The sequence below is a fragment of the Leptonychotes weddellii genome, chromosome X (assembly GCF_054177405.1).
Source record: "Leptonychotes weddellii isolate Sample4059 chromosome X, ASM5417740v2, whole genome shotgun sequence".
In the NCBI taxonomy this organism is placed as follows: domain Eukaryota; kingdom Metazoa; phylum Chordata; class Mammalia; order Carnivora; family Phocidae; genus Leptonychotes; species Leptonychotes weddellii.
This window is the reverse complement of record NC_138385.1, coordinates 12,186,121-12,203,444: the sequence shown is the minus strand read 5'-3', so window position 1 is coordinate 12,203,444 and position 17,324 is coordinate 12,186,121.

The window sequence follows — 17,324 nt, the reverse complement described above, 5'->3', positions numbered from 1 at the left end:
TTAACTGATCTATGAAAACAAAGTGCCCATTTTTCTCCCCGAATTTCTTTTCTTCCTCTAAACTAGAACTGGAACGGTAGAGCTGTCACTGTGCATGTTATTTTCTATTGCTGCCCTCCTACTCCTCCGTAGCAAGTAAGGCAAGACTTCAAGACTTCAGGCAGCTGGGCAGACTTCCCTGAGAGGTAGGCTTCCAGTTCATCACGTAGACTTTCTTCTCCTTCCTTGTGAAAGATGCAGAGAAGTACAATATGCTATTTGGGTCAATTATAATACACAACCCCACCTTTATATTGAATTGCATTTGAAGCTCTCCTAGACCAGAATGTTGAGATCCAAATAAATTTTGGAGAGAGGGCATTTCATCACCATTGTACTTACAGTTTTCCCTCAAACACTCAGCTGATCCTGGCACAAGACTCACCTTGGGATTTGGCCAAAAATCCCTAAGACTTGTTTTTTCCTTCGGTTAAGTGAAGGTTATATTACATGGAAGGTTATTTAGGTAAAGAAATAGCACAGTTTTCATGCTGTAGATATTAGTAAGGAATTACATATGTGGTCCAAACACACACAGTCTTGTTCTTCCCGGCTCACACGTTAGGAAGTCTCTGTCTGAGTCTCCCTTAACAAAGTAATTTTTTCTATCGCAAGACGTGGGCATTGAACAAAGGCTAGCTGCAGAGAAACATTCATATTTTTTTTACTTTTGTTCCATTCATTTCCAAAGAATCAATTCTAAATGTATTCCAGTGCATAAAGAAGAGGAGATTAAGAATGGTTTCATTGTGCAACTTCACAAATCTAGTAAGGTTCTCAGTTATTTAAAAGCCTTAGCAACTCACTGTATATTAATTGAGCCAGGAGGAGGAGCACTTGTGTCAAGTGAATCATGGGGTACTGTTTCTCCTAAGGCTGTTGTAGGGAAGAAAGAAAGTACAGATCTCATTTTTCTTAAGCTCATAGCTCTGAGAAGAATATAACTTGATCAGATTTGGCTTGAGCTTGTGACTTGCTATTTCCCGGTGTTGGAAAGGGCTTTGGGTGAGTGTGTGTCCTATGCCCTTCCTTTGTGAGTCCCTAGAACTCTACATGTACAGGTCAACTCCCACCACTTTATCCAATCTGGATAAATGAAGGATTAGACAAAGGAAGGAAAACCATTATCTGTTTTACTTCCAAGCAAAAGATAAATGTCAAAATGTTTAGTCAGTAACCTCTGCTCATTTCCAATCACGGTATACTTATTGTGGTGTGGAATGTAGGAAAAGAAAAGAGAAAAATTAGTCACTGTTTTGTAGAAGCCTGAGAATGCCTTTGAAAAGAAACAATGGAAAAGCGATCTTTTGTCTTTCTCTGACTTATTTCACTTAGTATAATACCCTCTGGGTCCATATAGTCAATGATATTCTAATAACATTGTTTGGTGGCTGATGGTGACTGTACTTGTGAGCACTGAGTCATCTCCAGAATTTTGAATCAGTAGGTTATACACCTGCAATAATATAGCACTATATGTTAACTACACTTCAATAAAACATGAAAGAAAATAAAGAAAATGTCTACTCCTATATTTCCCTCTTAAAAAAAAAAAAGTGATCTTTTAAAAATGAAGGGAAGCAGGGCACCTGGGTGGCTCAGTCAGTTAAGCATCTGCCTTCGGCTCAGGTCATGATTCCGGAGTCTCAGGATCGAGTCCCACATCAGGCTCCCAGCTCAGCAGGGAGTCTGCTTCCCCCTCAGGCACTCCCCCCTCTCGTGCTTTCTCTCTCTCACCCTCTCTCTTTCTCACATAAATAAATGAAATCTTTAAAAAAAAATAAATTAAAAAATAAAATGAAGGGAAACATATTACTGGAAAATATAAAACGATTGCAGAACTGCAGCAATATAGCATTGAGAGTAATCCTGGAAGTCACCCAGCCCAGTGTCCTAACCAATACAGGAATCTCCTCTTGAATTCTGAGTACTTCCAGTGGTGGCATCTTTACTGCCTCCTCAAGACAGCCACTCCATCTCTGGATAGCTCTAACAGAACATAATTCCTTATACTGAGACATTTTCACTTTAATGCATATGAAGATGCTAGAAAAAAAGCAAGCAAGCCATTTGCTAACAAAAGATTCCAAGGAACTGTCTTTATGATGAGCAACTCATGTTAAACCAATTTAATTTCCTTCTGCGATAGAGTTGCAGGTCTTGAATAAAGAGGAGAGCAATCAGTGTAGGACACATCTGGACTTTGCTAAAGCTTTGTGGATCTGCAAGGCATTTCCATTAATGAGTTAGGGATATCAGGTCTGGGCTATACTATTATGTGAGTCTTATTCCAAGGGCACTGAACAATGCTTGGGGAGGAACCTGGGACAATATATCCCAGAAACCACATAGGTTTGTCCCAGAGCTTTAAAATTTTTTTTCCGGCAAGGTCTGGAATGAGAGAAATAAGAGAATTCCTACTAAATTTGCAGAAGACACCACATCGGGAAATGGGGCTGGAGGATAGGGGAAATAAAAGCTGAAAATTCCTTGCAAGGCAAGAGCAGGATCTGAGGTGACCTTGACCAATTAGAAAAATGGTCTGTCAGAAAGAGGCTGACATTTGATGTTCAACAGGGACAGTGCTGGGCAATCCATGTGCTTCCCAAATCCAAACCACATGAATACCTGCTGAGGAATGGCTGGTGAAACCATCACTCTGAATCACACCTTGAATAAATGGAAACAAGACAGGGCCGTTGTTTAAAGAGCTGGTATGGGCCTGGATTTTGTGAACAGAGTTATGATGTACAAAAGCCAGGACATAATTCTTCTGCCCTATATTCTGCATTAATAGGGACTTTATTAAATACACTCAGGCATTCAGCATGTTGGTCTCCATATAAAACATGGAAGTAGAGAAGCTGGAGAGACTATCAAGGCAAAAAGGGTAAAAAGCAGTCCTACAGTATATGTGAGAAAAGTTGAAATGACTAAATTTATTTGAAGAAAGACTCAGCGTTGACTCCTCACTTGCCTTTCTTTCAGTTGATTTCTCCACACTCACCTGACTATAATACCTCCTCTCTGTATTGCTCATGAAGTTCTATCTAAAGATGTTAGGTGTCCCTGTTAAGATCTTTTTATCAGGCAGGATATTCCAAATTTGATTTAACTGGTTTGTTTGGTCACATGTCATGTAGATAAGCCAGAGTAGAAGAAAACATTTGGTGCTAAATGATATGCCTTATACATAACACGGGGCTGGCACACAGTAACTACCTAATGACTGACTATATGTTGTGGGAAGGAATGGGAGGAGGAAGTCACCTAATTTTTTTTTTTTTCAAGTCTGGTTCCTCTCTGTCAAAATCAAGTTGATATAAGAATGCTGTGAGGAAGAATATGATTAATTACAAGCTGTGAGTTGCCTAAGGCATTGGGAGGAATCTCTGGAAGAGCACTTAGTTAGAAGAAAGGGAAGATGTAAACCTAGGGCAGTATTATTGATGTCTCTAATTGGTGACATGCTAATATGATTTAAGATAATTATTTGTTTTGCTAATAACTCTCCTTAATTAACCTGCCTGAATGTGTCTAAAGCACCTTGCATGATAACCTGGTTCGTACTAGATGTCAGATACATGCTAGTTATTGTTTTGTAAATTTCAGAATATTTCTTCGATTAAACCAATTATACTAGCATTGATTTCCCTAATTCAGCATTGACACTTCATGCTGTGCTTTGAACTCTACCGAAAACACACTGTAAGAATTTACTTAACTAACCTCTGAAGCATAGAGTCCAATGGCTATCCAGTTTAACCTTTGAGAACTATTCAATTTGAAAAGCTACTGAAGGGCTTTTCCACCAAGATCAGGTACCAGGCAAGGATGTCCCCTCTCACCAGTCTTTTTCGGCATCATAGTGTAAGTCCTTGCTAATACAATAAGGCAAGAAAAGGAAATAGGTAAACATACAGATTGGGAAGGAGGAAATAAAACTGTCTCTGTTCACAGATGATCTGATCATTTATGTAGAAAATCTGAAAGAATCAACAAAAATACTCCTGGAACTAATAAGTGATTATAATAAGGCTATAGGACACAAGGCTAATATATAAAAGTCAATCACATTTCCTATATGCCGGCAATGAACAAGTGGAATTTGAAATTAAAAAAAACACTACCATTTTCATTAGCACCCCCCAAAAGTTTAATACTTAAGTATAAATCCAACCAAATATGTGTAAGATATATATGAAGAACACCACAAAACTCTGATGAAGAAATCAAAGAAGCACTAAAATAAGTGGAGAGATTTTCCATGTTCATGGATAGAAAGACTCAGTATTGTCAAGATGTCCATTCTTTCCAACTTGTTCTATAGATTCAGTGCAATCCCAAACAAAATCCCAGCAAGTTATTTTATGGATATTGACAAACTAATTCTAAAGTTTATATGGAGAGCCAAAAGACCTAAAAAAAGCCAAATCAGCATTGTAGGAGAAGAACAAAGTCAAGGGATTGACATTCCCTGACTTCAAGACTTACTGTAAAGCTACAGTAATCAAGACAGTGTGTTATTGGTGAAATATAGACAGATAGATCAATGGAACATAATAGAGAGCCCAGATATAGACCCACCTAGATATAGTCAAATGATCTTTGACAAAGGAGCAAAGACAATATAATGGAGCAAATATAGTCTTTTCAACAAATGATGCTGGAGCAATTGGACATTCACATGCAAGAACAAACAAACAAAAACAAGTCTAGACACAAACCTTGAACCCTTCGCAATAATTAACTCAAAATGGATCATAGACTTAAATGTAAAGCACAAAATTATAAAATTCCCATATGACAACATAGGAGAATACCTAGATGAATACTTTGGGTATGGTGATGACTTTTTAGATACAACACCAAAGTCACAATCCATGAAAGAAATAATTGATAAGCTGGACTTCATCAAAATTAAGAATTTCTGCTCTGTGAAAGACAATATTAAGAGAATTAGAACACAGACCACAGACTGGGGGAGAATATTTGCAAAAGACACATTTGGTAAAAGACTATTACCCAAAATATACAAAGAACTCTTAAAGCTTGGAAATAAGAACACAATCTAATTAAAAAATGGGCCAAAGACCTTAACAGACTCCTCACCAAAGGAGACATACAGATTAGGTAAGTAAGCATATGAAAAGCTCCATATCATATGTAATCAGGGAAATGCAGATTAAAACATCAGTGATGGGGCACCTGGGTGGTTCAATTGGTTAAGCGTCTTACTCTTGATTTGGTCTCAGGTTATGATCTCAGGGTCGTGAGATTGAGCCCCACGTCGGGCTCCGCACTTGGCACAGAGTCTGCTTGAGATTCTCTCCCACTCCCTCTGCTTCTCCCAGTGCTCATGCACTCTCTCTGTCTCAAATAAATAAATAAATAGGGGCGCCTGGGTGGCTCAGTCGTTGATCCTGGGGTCCTGGGATTGAGCCCCACATTGGGCTCCTGGCTCAGCGGGGAGCCTGCTTCTCCCTCTCCCTCTCCCCCTGCTTGTGCTCTCTCTCTCTGTATCTCTGTCAAATGAATAAATCAAAAATCTTTTAAAAATAAATACATAAATAAATAATAAATAAAATCTTTAAAACAACAGTGAGATATCACTACATACATATTAGAATGGCCAACATCTGGAACAGTGACAACAGCAAATGCTGGTGAGGATGTGGGGCAACTAGAAGCTTCATATATTGCTGGTGAGAATGAAAAATGGCACAGCCACTTTGGAAGACAGTTTGGAAATTTCTTACAAAACTAAACATACTCTTACCATATGATCCAGCAATTGTTGTCCTTGATACTTAACCAAAGGAGTTGAAACTTTTGTCCACACAAAATCCTGCACACACATATGTATAGCACCTCTTTTCATCATTGCCAAAATTTGGAAGCAACCAAGATGTCCTCCAGTAGTTGAATGGATAAATCAACTGTGGTACATCCAGACAATGGAGTATTATTCAGCACTTAAAAGAAATGAGCTATTGGGCAATGAAAGACATGGAGGAACCTTAAATGCAGACTCCTAAGTGAAAGAAGCCAATCAGAGAAGGCTACGTACTTTATGATTCCAACTACATGACATAGTGGGGAAAAAAAAAAACAACTATGGAGATAGTAAAAAGATCAGTGGTTGCCAGGAGTGGGGGGAAAGGATGAATAGGTAGAACACAGAGGAGTTTTAGGGCAGTGAAAACACTCTGTTATGATACCATAATGAAGGACATATTTAATTATATATTTATCCAAATCCATAGAATGTATAACATCAAGAATGAACCCTAATGTCAACTATGAGTTTGGGTGATTATGATTTGAAAATGTAGGTTTATCATTTGTAACAAATGTACCAGTCTGGTGAGATTGTTGAAGACGGGGGAAGCTATGCATGCGTGAGTGCAAGGGGTATATTGGAAATCTCTGTACCTTCCTCTCTATTTTGCTGTGAACTTAGAAATTCTCTAAAAAGGGGAGGTGGGTGGGGAATGGGGTAACTGGGTGATGGGCATTAATGAGGACACTTGATGGAATGAGCACTGGGTGTTACATGCAACTGATGAATCACTAAACTCTACTTCTGAAACTAATAACACACTATATGTTAATTCATTGATTTTAAAGAAAAAATAGGTAAAATGTAAAAAAAAAAATCCTCTAAAAAAAGAAAATCCTTAAAAAAATCTACTGAAGCTAAAGTTCTATGAGTCAACTGGAGGAAAACCCACCGTTAATCCTTCTCAAACAATGGAAGTCAGTACTTTTCTTGATACTTCTAATAGTAGAACATACTATAAGTTTTACATATAGCAGTGATGTTTAAACGGTAAATTTGTTGACTTTTTTAAGTAATGGGAGCTATCTTGGGTGCCTGTAATAACCATTCAAGATAAGCTTACTGTAGGTGACAACAATGTAAGTTCATAAGAGATATTTTTAGTTGAAATACTAAGAAAAAGTTTTAATGCTTTGTAATGTAAATTTCAACTAGATTGAGTTTTCTAGTTTTGTTGACACTTGTATTCTGTGAAATTGGGTGCGAATGACTGGAGAAGGGGTTGCAAATGCAAATGGCTAGTCAGTGAGAAAGGGCTCATTTCCTTCACCACCACACCCACCTGGGTCTGGGAGGCTAGGTGAGATTTGGCTCCGTTTATCCCCAGTAGAAGGAAGGTTCCTTGAGCAACAGTTGCAGTATGCTCTGCCAATAAAGCTCTGGATGAGCAACTGGAAGAGATAATTCTTGTTTATTATATGGTACTTCTTCATCCCGAGGCAAGAAGCAAAATCTTCAGTTGCTTTGCATTCTCACATACTTATAATTGATCACTCTCCCTGAATAGTTCTGAGCAGAACTAGTGTGATATATTTTTTTAATTAATCAAAAAGATGTGTCAACATGCATTTCCAAAAGAAACATTGTGTAATGGAATTCTCCTGTGCTAGAATTAGGCTGATCACTAATCCTGGTTTGCCTTGGATCATCCCATATTTAGAACTGAAAGTCCTGCCTCCTGGGAAGCTCCTCAGTCCCAGGCAAACCAGGACATTTGGTCATCCTCACTATAGTAGTCTGACTAAACAACGCTAACCAGTTGTGTGATCTTGGGTAAGTCACTTCTCTCCAGGTCTTAGCTTTCCCCTCTGTGAAATAGGGGACTTGGGGCGGGCCCTCTCTGAGTTCCATGATTCTATGGAAGTGCATCCTCTGGGTCTGACTCCGTATCTGATCAGAGATCTTGAGACGGTTGCAAGGCTAAGGATGTCTTCCCTAATATTGGCCCCCAAAGCTACAAAAGGTCTCCAAACATTCCTACCTTCCTTGAATACAGAACTAGACCTTTGCAAGCCAGGCTTTTATGTGGATTTATCGACAAAGCTACTTCTTTTTTATACCCATATCATGTTCTTGAGGTAGTAGGTTCCAGAAGATTGCTTTTCATTTTGTAAAGTGGCACATCCGCTTTGCATTCTAAACTTGCTGCTTTTTCTTTCTCCCATCTTTAAAATGTCCTCCCTAGCTCTCGGACACTCTGACTCTTAGTAGTTTTGATGAACAAGCCCATGTTCATATTACCCATGGTGCTTGTTCACTGCTGCAGTCCCAGCTGTCTGGTTTGAAGTGTGTAGTTGATGAATTATTGATGAATGAACAGAAGCTCCCTGAGAGTCTTTCCTTGTCTGTAAATGGGGGATAATTATACCTACTCTCAAGGGTTGTTGTGGGGATTAAATGAGATTATGTATTGGCAAGTGCCTAAGACTGCCTGTCTCATAGTGAGCACTAGGTAAATGTAATGCCCCTTCCCAGGTATTCTCATTCACTGACTTAGCACCTTTTCTACCACTACTCTCCCCCCTTTTCCCTATTTCTTCAACTTTCTGAGGCCCACTGCCCCCAAACATCGTTACCTTCCTGGTCTTTCCACTTGGAGCTCATCTCTCCTTACTCTGTACTTTCACAGAATTCTAGAATAATATTTATTCATTCTGCTTTATGTTACAGGCTCTAAATGCACTCTTCTGTGTTCTCTTATGTGGTGCTGGGGCCAAGACTTCGCAAACCACGTTTCTGCTTCGCCACGGTTCAGCTTGGCCATTAGGGGTCCCAAGGGGGAGACCACAAGGCTGGAGAAGGAAGAAGGCACCTGCTTTTATGTTTGTTCCCAGTGGACTTCCTGCTTGTTTGTGAATCCTGTGAGGATCAGCCCAGCCTTGCTTCTTTACCTTGGTGGAAGTTGGACCTTTTTGTGGCAGCAGCTGAATCCAGTTTGCAGTTTCTCCAACAGTCTCAGTACAAGCTTCATCACACTCCACCCCATCTTCCCTTCACCCCCAAAGACATCAGCACCAGCCAGCAGCCTTTCCTCAGAAGTTTGGATCCCAAACCCACAGAGCACTTTCTCTGAGAACAGAGACACTGCCGCCAGCCCACCCCCCAGGATGTGGGGCACAGGGTTGAGTGGCTCTCCCTCCCCAGATGTTACAGTTTCAGCTCAGTGGGGCACTTCTTCCAGACTTCTAAGTTTCAATGGTTCCAACCTTTTCCCTCTGTTCTTGCAGTCCTGAGATCCTACTTCTGTGATACCTTAGAGTTCTCATTTTCTCTTTTCAGTCATCTAGGCAGTAATTTTAGGCCTAGTTAACAATCCTTTACACTAAATTTTGCTCAAATAACTGGTGTGGTTTCTGTCTCTTATTGGACCCTGACCATTACAAGGGAGCTGGTTACAGGAGTCACCTCACCATTCTCTTTGAGCTTCTTGAGGGCTAGACCTGTCTTACTCATTTTCTTTTTATTGCTCCCAACATCCCCCCCCTCCCCGCCCACCATATCTCACACAGTACCTGACAGTATACAATAAATGTTTGTTGCTCTTTTTGGTTGAGTTGATTGAACTAATTTGGTGAACCCAATGAAACTCTTTCGTTCTGGCACATCTCACTCTGAGTCCTGAAAAATACTGCCCCTTGTTTTGGTCAAACAGGTGAACTCAAAGATACGGAAGCAAATCATTGACCTAAAAATGTGTCTATGGATGCATCTCTTGAGTCTAACTTTCTCAAAGTGTGGTCCTGGAACCATATTATAATCTATTTAAAAAACAGTTTCCCATGTGATTCTTTGAAACACTATAAAGTTGAGGGCAATATTTAGCTCAAGAATGGCTTGAAGGTCCATATATATGGCATACTCTTACATTTCTGGGTCTTTGCATAAACTCCTCATTGTTGACACATACGTCACCTCCCTTCTTTGAGCCCTTCCTTACTTCCAGGGCAGGATCTTGTATCCTATTTCTGTGCTCCCGTGCCAACCATCCCCACATCCCTTCATCATGCTAGTCCTTGCACTGATCATCTATGATTCTGCCCTCCCCCCTTGACTTGACCTCCTTGAGGGCAGGGGCTGAGTCTTTCATTTCCATTTATCTATAGAAGGTATATGGTAAGCACTGGGTATGTTTTGAGAAACAAATGAACATGCTTACCTAATTAGTTACAGAAAGGTTCAACAAAGTCCTAGTGTTGGACCCTGGACTTCTACTATTTATTCTTCTCCACTATTTGTTCTTATTCCTTGGATCATTATTGGTAATTTGCATTTACTCAGCAGATGTCCTTTCTTCTAATACCTTACTAAGGATTATTACAAATCACCTATTAAAAGGAACTTTTTGAAATATGCTTATTGTTATAGTTGTTTTAATTATTTGTTGGCACAGAGTAACTTTGGGCTTGTAGGAGGGAAACGATCCAAGAGCCCGACTTTTAGATGACCTGTGCTTGCTCTTATTTGCTTCTTACAACAACCTAGATTTGAGTTGGTAACAGCAGACATCAAATAAAATATACAGAGATGGAATCTCAGAGAAAGATTATGTTAACAGCAATTTCCAACTCTATGGGAAAGTGCATAAATTCATGGGCTGGCAAGGAAAATTGTCCCTGGACTCTTTTGTGATATAATGAGGGACCTTCTACATATTTTTAAAATGAAGCCTTTAGAAGCTAGCAACAAAAAGGGATCATTTATATTTTTAGGAATGGATGTTTTAAATCATTTTTCCAAGTTACAGAAGATTCTAGTATTTCTGGAGCTTCGTTTTTCGGTCTCCTCTAGGAGATGTATGGTTCTTTGTGAATTAAAGGGATGTATAGAAATGCAAATGTTGCAGGTTATAAAATTGTGTAAAAGGACTCTCTGCTAAATTGATTTCAAGCTATAGGGGACATTGTGGCTTAAACAAAAGAGAACAGGAAGTTAACATAAAAAGGAGAGAGATTCATATAAAGAACTTAATGCAGAGAAGTGGGAATGGATGCATAGCTTACTTAATAAAAATGGATTTGTATAGAAGCCAGATATTAGATTGTTCAATTTGATTATCTACCATCCTTAGCATATATATTTTTTTTACTTTCAAATTGCACCAGCTACATAAAATAGCATTCTTTATTTCAAATGTGGGACAGTGTGGGAGATCCTAATACAGGCTATCCTAAGGGAAGGAATTATGGCATACACATTATATTAAGAGCAAATTCAGTGTCGATCAGGACATATATACTGATTTGAGAGTTCTGCATATGTAAATCAATCCTGTATTATTAGAATTATTAAGACTATGCTGACAGAGGAGGGTCATTTAAAAACTTGTCAGAGGTCTTACTTGAAGAGAATTGACAACATGGGTTAAAAGGAACAGTGATTAGTTTTAGGGAGTTGCTAATAAGGTTTATAAAGAGTGAATATCAGCTTATCTAAAGTCTGGATGCTTATTTTCAAATTGCTCTCCCTCTTCCTTCTCTCTGTCATCAGCTTTCTGGAGAGAGGTGCGTTATTCATTTGTACTCTTTCTTTTCATTTGCAAATGGAACCCCGAAGTGGGTTCTAGAGTTGAAGCATTTTGGCATGTGAGAGTAATCTTTTGCATTGAAGACTGAAGATAAGCTGTTTCTCCTGGTCACAGATTTTATAACTAACTCAAACCTGTCAGCTTGCCATTTGCCAAATGGAGAGTTCCTCATAAAGAACTCCTATGTCTCAGCAGAGACTAATGACCAACATTAGAAAACATGGCCCAAGTTCATGTCCTGATGGAGAGTAGCCCCATCATGAGCAATGATTATGAGGTACCACAATGAGCCACACAGATATTCCAACCCAATAACTAATTCATCTTACAAGCATAGTATCTGACTGATCCTTTAGAATTCACCAAATCTGTATTACTTTATTGTTCCCAACTCCCTAAGAGGTGTTTTTTCTCCTATCTTACTTTCATTATTGATTCATTGAGCATTATTCCCTCCTCCACTGTCCCCAGGGTCTTGGCTTATGCCTCTATTACCCCATCTAGTTCATTCTGCCTTTTGTTAATTTTAAAAACAAATAAGCCAATTCATTGAGCAGTTATTATATACAAAGCACCATACCAGATGCTGCTACACAGGGAGAGGATACTGGGATGAATAAGACATCTGCTTTCAAAGAAGTTTACAACTATATGGTAGGGTGGACTGAGTTTCAGGAGGAGGAGGGAAGAAAGGGGAAGGTTGTGAATATCAACTCTCCAACACCCAAAATGAACTACTGGTGGTGTGATGTGCTCTAAGCATTGAGCAACTCCCTAAAACTAATCACTGTGCCATTATTGTTATAACCGCCACCCCCACTAGTATTAATTGTTACTACACTGTGAAGAAATGACATACTCAGAAGCTTCTCAGTAATATTGATAAACAAGTCCCTTTGACAAACTAGACAAACACAATTGGTGGTTGGTTGGGAGTACGTCATAATAAAGATCCTCTCTGAAACAGTGGAAATGTATTGGCAAGTCCTATATTTTCCTTTCTCCGTTCCAAGTGTCTGGTTAATAGCCAATAGCCAGAATTTCCTTCCCACATACTAACTTCCACAAGCATTTATTTTTCTTGTGGTTTTGTATTCACCTAGTCTTGCCATCTTTATGTTGTAGGCAGAAATAAGTCACAAAGAGGTTCAGATGGTATTTATTAGCTTATTAAACCCATAAGACTTTAGGGACACATTTTCTAGGAACCAGAAACTCCTGCAAGCTTAGAAAACTTACAGAATGCAATGTAGGATTTCAACCTGTCCGCTAATGGCACTGTAAATAATCACTGATTATTCTCTTTCTTAAGAGCAGTATTAACGGCTCAATCAACCAACTAACTGAAAGGACAAATGACAGGATGGATGACTGGCTGCATTATCAAAGCTTTGGATAGCTGCTCCAAGAACACCTTTCCTAATGAGTGAGGTGTCAGGCCCTAATAGCTGGTTGGTTTGGATATGATAATCAGAAATGAAGTAGTTAAAAGGATTGTCCATTTAAAAATCCCTGATTAGGGGTCAGGATGAGACTTGGAAGGGATCTGTAATGACAGTGTGCTTTGGGGCAATGTGCTTGCCTAACACAATGGGATATCCATTAGCAGCCATTGTCCTGCTTCCTTTGGTGTCAGAAGTGCAGAGTGACCTCAATCTATGAAAATTGGAAGGATACTATTTGTCAATGGAAGCACAGGTAGTCTTTCCAGGGTGTTAAATTCAGGAGTATGTAGGGGGAGATAGGGGTGGCAGGAGACACTAATGTGGCATATTGAAGGAAGCTCCTCCCCCCCCCCCCCCCGAGTGATCTTGTCCTGCATATGCTTGCTTATTAACTTTCCTATCCTGTTTGACCCATTTGGCAGGAATACCACACTCATGCACCAAAACCAGTACAGAAGCGGGGAGGACTGGGAGACACATTTTGCTGTTCATCAAGATAAAAGGGTCGATTTTTCAATTATTTTGGAGAGGGAATGAGAAAAGCATGGTCTCTGTTTCTCTTATCTCTCGGTAGTTTGATGAGAGTAACTTTTGTTGGTTTTCCTAGTCAGTCTCTGGAGGCAGTTTATTTGAGGCTGTGCCTGACACAGTGCATGTCACACAGTAGGAACTCAGGAACAATTTGTTGTGAAAATGCAGTATGAAATGTATAATAAGACAAATGGTCCATGGATTTATTATCTGAAGGGAAGAAAATCAATGGGAAGTCCATCCAGGAATCTCATCCTGCTTTAATATGTTTTCAAGATGTGTGATCATTTTTATCACAAGGAGAAATTTTTTCTTTTTTTTTTTTAAATTTTGTATCTATATGAGATGATGGATATTAACTAAACCTATTATGGTAATCATTTCATAACATATGTAAATCAAACTATCATGCTGTATACCTTAAACAGTGATGCAAGTCAATTATTTCTCAGTAAAACTAGACAAAATACATTTTTGCAAACAATGCTACTTGTTAGCAAAATTGTAGTCTAGGCTAGAGAGAATGAAACTATTCATATGAATGATATAGTCTTCAGCTCATGTGGGGGCAGTGTAGCTATTTCATTAAAATGGTAATCACCGGAACCTTTGAAACAGCCCATCTTGGGTTCATTTGTATTTGGGCCAATTGAACCATCTTAGAAGTAACATATATTCTTAGTTCCAAATCATAGGCTTTCTGTGATATAGAGAGAGATATAATCAAGATTCAGACCATTCATCCCAGTATCAGTTCACTTATTTGACACACATTGGACTTCTGCACTGGATGAATTATTGTGCTAAAAGCAGAGGGATAGTTTCCTAAGGGCAAGAATCTTGCCCATTTTTTCTACATGTATCCCCATCATCTAGCATAATACATAGAAGATGTAGCATATCCTTAATAGGTGCTTGTTGACAAGAGGGCGAATAAATGAATGAGGGAGGTGACAGACACCCAGAAGTAATTCTAATGCCAAAGTATAACAAATGATACAAGCTTAGTGCTGTGGGCACCAAGAGAAAGATGCAGTTAACTCCAGCTTGGGTAAGGTTGGTCATGAAAGGCTTCAGGTAGAACCTAGCATTTGGATTAATACTCTTGGATTGAATAAGATAAGACAGGCAATGCACTTGCACACACAGAGAGGAAGAAGAGCATTCAAGGCTATGGTAACATCACAAAGTGTAGCAGTGTAAAATCATATGCCATGTATTAGGAATGATGAGAGTACCAGTGGTTGGAAGGGCAAGGCCAAGTCATATAAGACTCTAAATGTCCTACTAAGATGTACACCGCTGAAGGTTTTAGAAGAGAGTAATAGGATTCAACCTATTAACCAAGGCTTTATTAAGCTCTCATTAAGTGCCTATATCGTATACTGTAGGGAGTATTTGCCTTCGTAGAACCTACACTTTGGATTTGCCGGTAACTATCATTTCCTTCAGGAAGTGTTTCCTCGCCCAAGTCCGTGCCACTCTATATTTCCCTCATTATAGAATTTATCATTGTGTATTATAATTGCTTATTTAGTTTTTGGTTTCCTTCACTGGACTGAGCTCAGTGAGGGCACGGACAATGTCTACTTTTATTGTTGTAATTCCAGTGCCTTGAACAGTTTCTGGCATGTAGTAGGTATTTAATAAACACGTGTTGAATAAACAAATAAGAAATAAATGAGTAAATGATCATGCAATTGTTAGTCTGCTATATCTACAAAATGCTGGGGAACCATTTATGGGGCATTTCTCCTGTAAGATGACGAGAATTCATTTGTGAGATTAGGGGGTCTGTGTATGTTACAGGTGAAAGGCCCTGCTAAAGGGCAGGTTTCTGTGAGATACTGGGGACTCACAAGTTGTGAGTTTCTGTTTAGTGTTGGGATTTCTCCAGGATGCTTTGAGTCTCAGGGTTACAGCCCAATAAATATTTGTTGGAGGACTAGATCAGTTGTGTACACAAAGTGTAGGAGCCCAGCAAATATTTGCTGAAGGCCTACATTCATTTGTTGTGGCAGATTGTATTTTCCAGCATGGCCCTACCCACATATTCATCCTATCTCCTTCACTGATGAGAGGTGGAGTCTGTCTTCTCACATCTTGAGACTGAGTGAATCTTTGTAACTGCTTTCACCAATTGAATAAGTTAGAAGTGAAGCTATGGGAACTCTGGCAAGGTCAGAAGAAATAGGTTGAATAGAAGAAATGATATGGCTTCTGCCCCCTCTCTTTCTTTTTCTCTTCTTTCTCTCTCTCTAGCCTTTGCTCTGGCTCCTTGGAATGATCACCTGTGGAACCCAGCCCCCATGCTGTAAGGAAGCCCAAAGTTGCCCATAAAGAGACCACACAGAGAAACACATGGGAAGAGCAACCAAGGCTCCTGATGGCAGGCATGAACCGGTGGAGATGTGAGCAAATGAAACTCCAGATGATTCCAGCTCCCAGGCATTGGGTCTTCCAGCTGAGACCTCAGGCATGCTGGAGCAGATACAAGCTATCCATACGGTGCTTTGTCTGAATTCCTGGCCCACAGAAACTAAGTTTAGTGGTAATATGTGACTCAATATTAGATAATGAATAATACACATGTACTCTGTAGACCAGACCAGTGGTTTATAACTTCTGCAAAAATCTTAGATCCATTTAAAAATCTGAAAAGCAAAGGTGGCCTCCTTTTTCCCTGCCTCCTGGTCTTCACAGCCTCCCTCTTATGTGTGGTCCAGGATATGTGGCTTACTTATAAACAATAGAATGTGGCAAAACTGATGAGCTGTCCCTCCAGTGATTATATTATCTTATATGAGACTCCCTCTTGCTATCAGACTGATCTAGAGTCTTGCTCTTTTTGGTGGTTTTGTCAAAGCAAGCTGCCATGAATCCTACAGCCACAAGAAAATGAATTCTGCCAAGAACCAGAGTGAACTTGGAAGCCTTGATGGCAGCCTTGCTGCGGATCCTGGTAAGCCATGCCCACTCCTGACCGCCAGGAACTGTGAGAGAGAGGTGTGTGTTGTTTTAGGTCACTGAATTTATGGCAATTTGTTACACAGCATAGAAAATGAATACAAAACTGTGGATCCTCTTTGAGAAAAATGTAGACTCACATACACATAGAATTCTTATGCAATGTTTTAGGTTGTTTAAGGACCCCAGATTCCCACGAATGGTTCCTAGGTTAAGAATCACTGTTCTCACTTGTTTGCAGGAGAGTGCAAAGCCTAGAAGATTTTCTTTGTGATGTTTTATATTGAATATTTTATGTACTTACTTAATAGTTCCGTACCTTGTAATTCAGCATGGTCTCCTTCGGGATTGAATTTTCTCTACTTCTGCATCTCTGGAGGTGGGCCATTGGTACAGTTCCACATGATCGGTCCACTCATAGAAGGAATCCACCCCCAATCACTTTCTCTGTCTCCCACCCCTGCCTTTCTAGATGCAAAATCAGGGGAAGATCGGCAGATTTCAATAACCAGTAAGCAAACAGGAACAGCCGATAGAGTGAGGCTAATGAGTTAATCATTGAGCAAATGCTAATGAACACAATTCAGTAAATGGTTGACATTTTTCTTATATTTCATTGGGAAGTTAAATTTAAGATACAACAAAGTTATTTCTCTTGATCATCATTAAAATGCAATACAAATAAAAATCGCTCTTCTAACCTCACTGTTAAAGCAAGTGTTTTCTTTACCGTCTTTCTTCATTAATAATTGCTGTGCTCTAATAAAATTAGAGGATGTGGAAAATAATACTTATTATGAATTCTCTAACACTGGCATGCAAACATCCTTATTAAAGCCAGTGATCTATGTTTTGTTGTTTAGATAAATGTCTGTAATTCTTGCCTTTTATTCTGACTATCCATTTCTTTGCTGAAGAAGCGCAATCAAGCTCTGACAGTGTCAACTCCCATTTTTGATGGTGCTGAAAGGAAGGG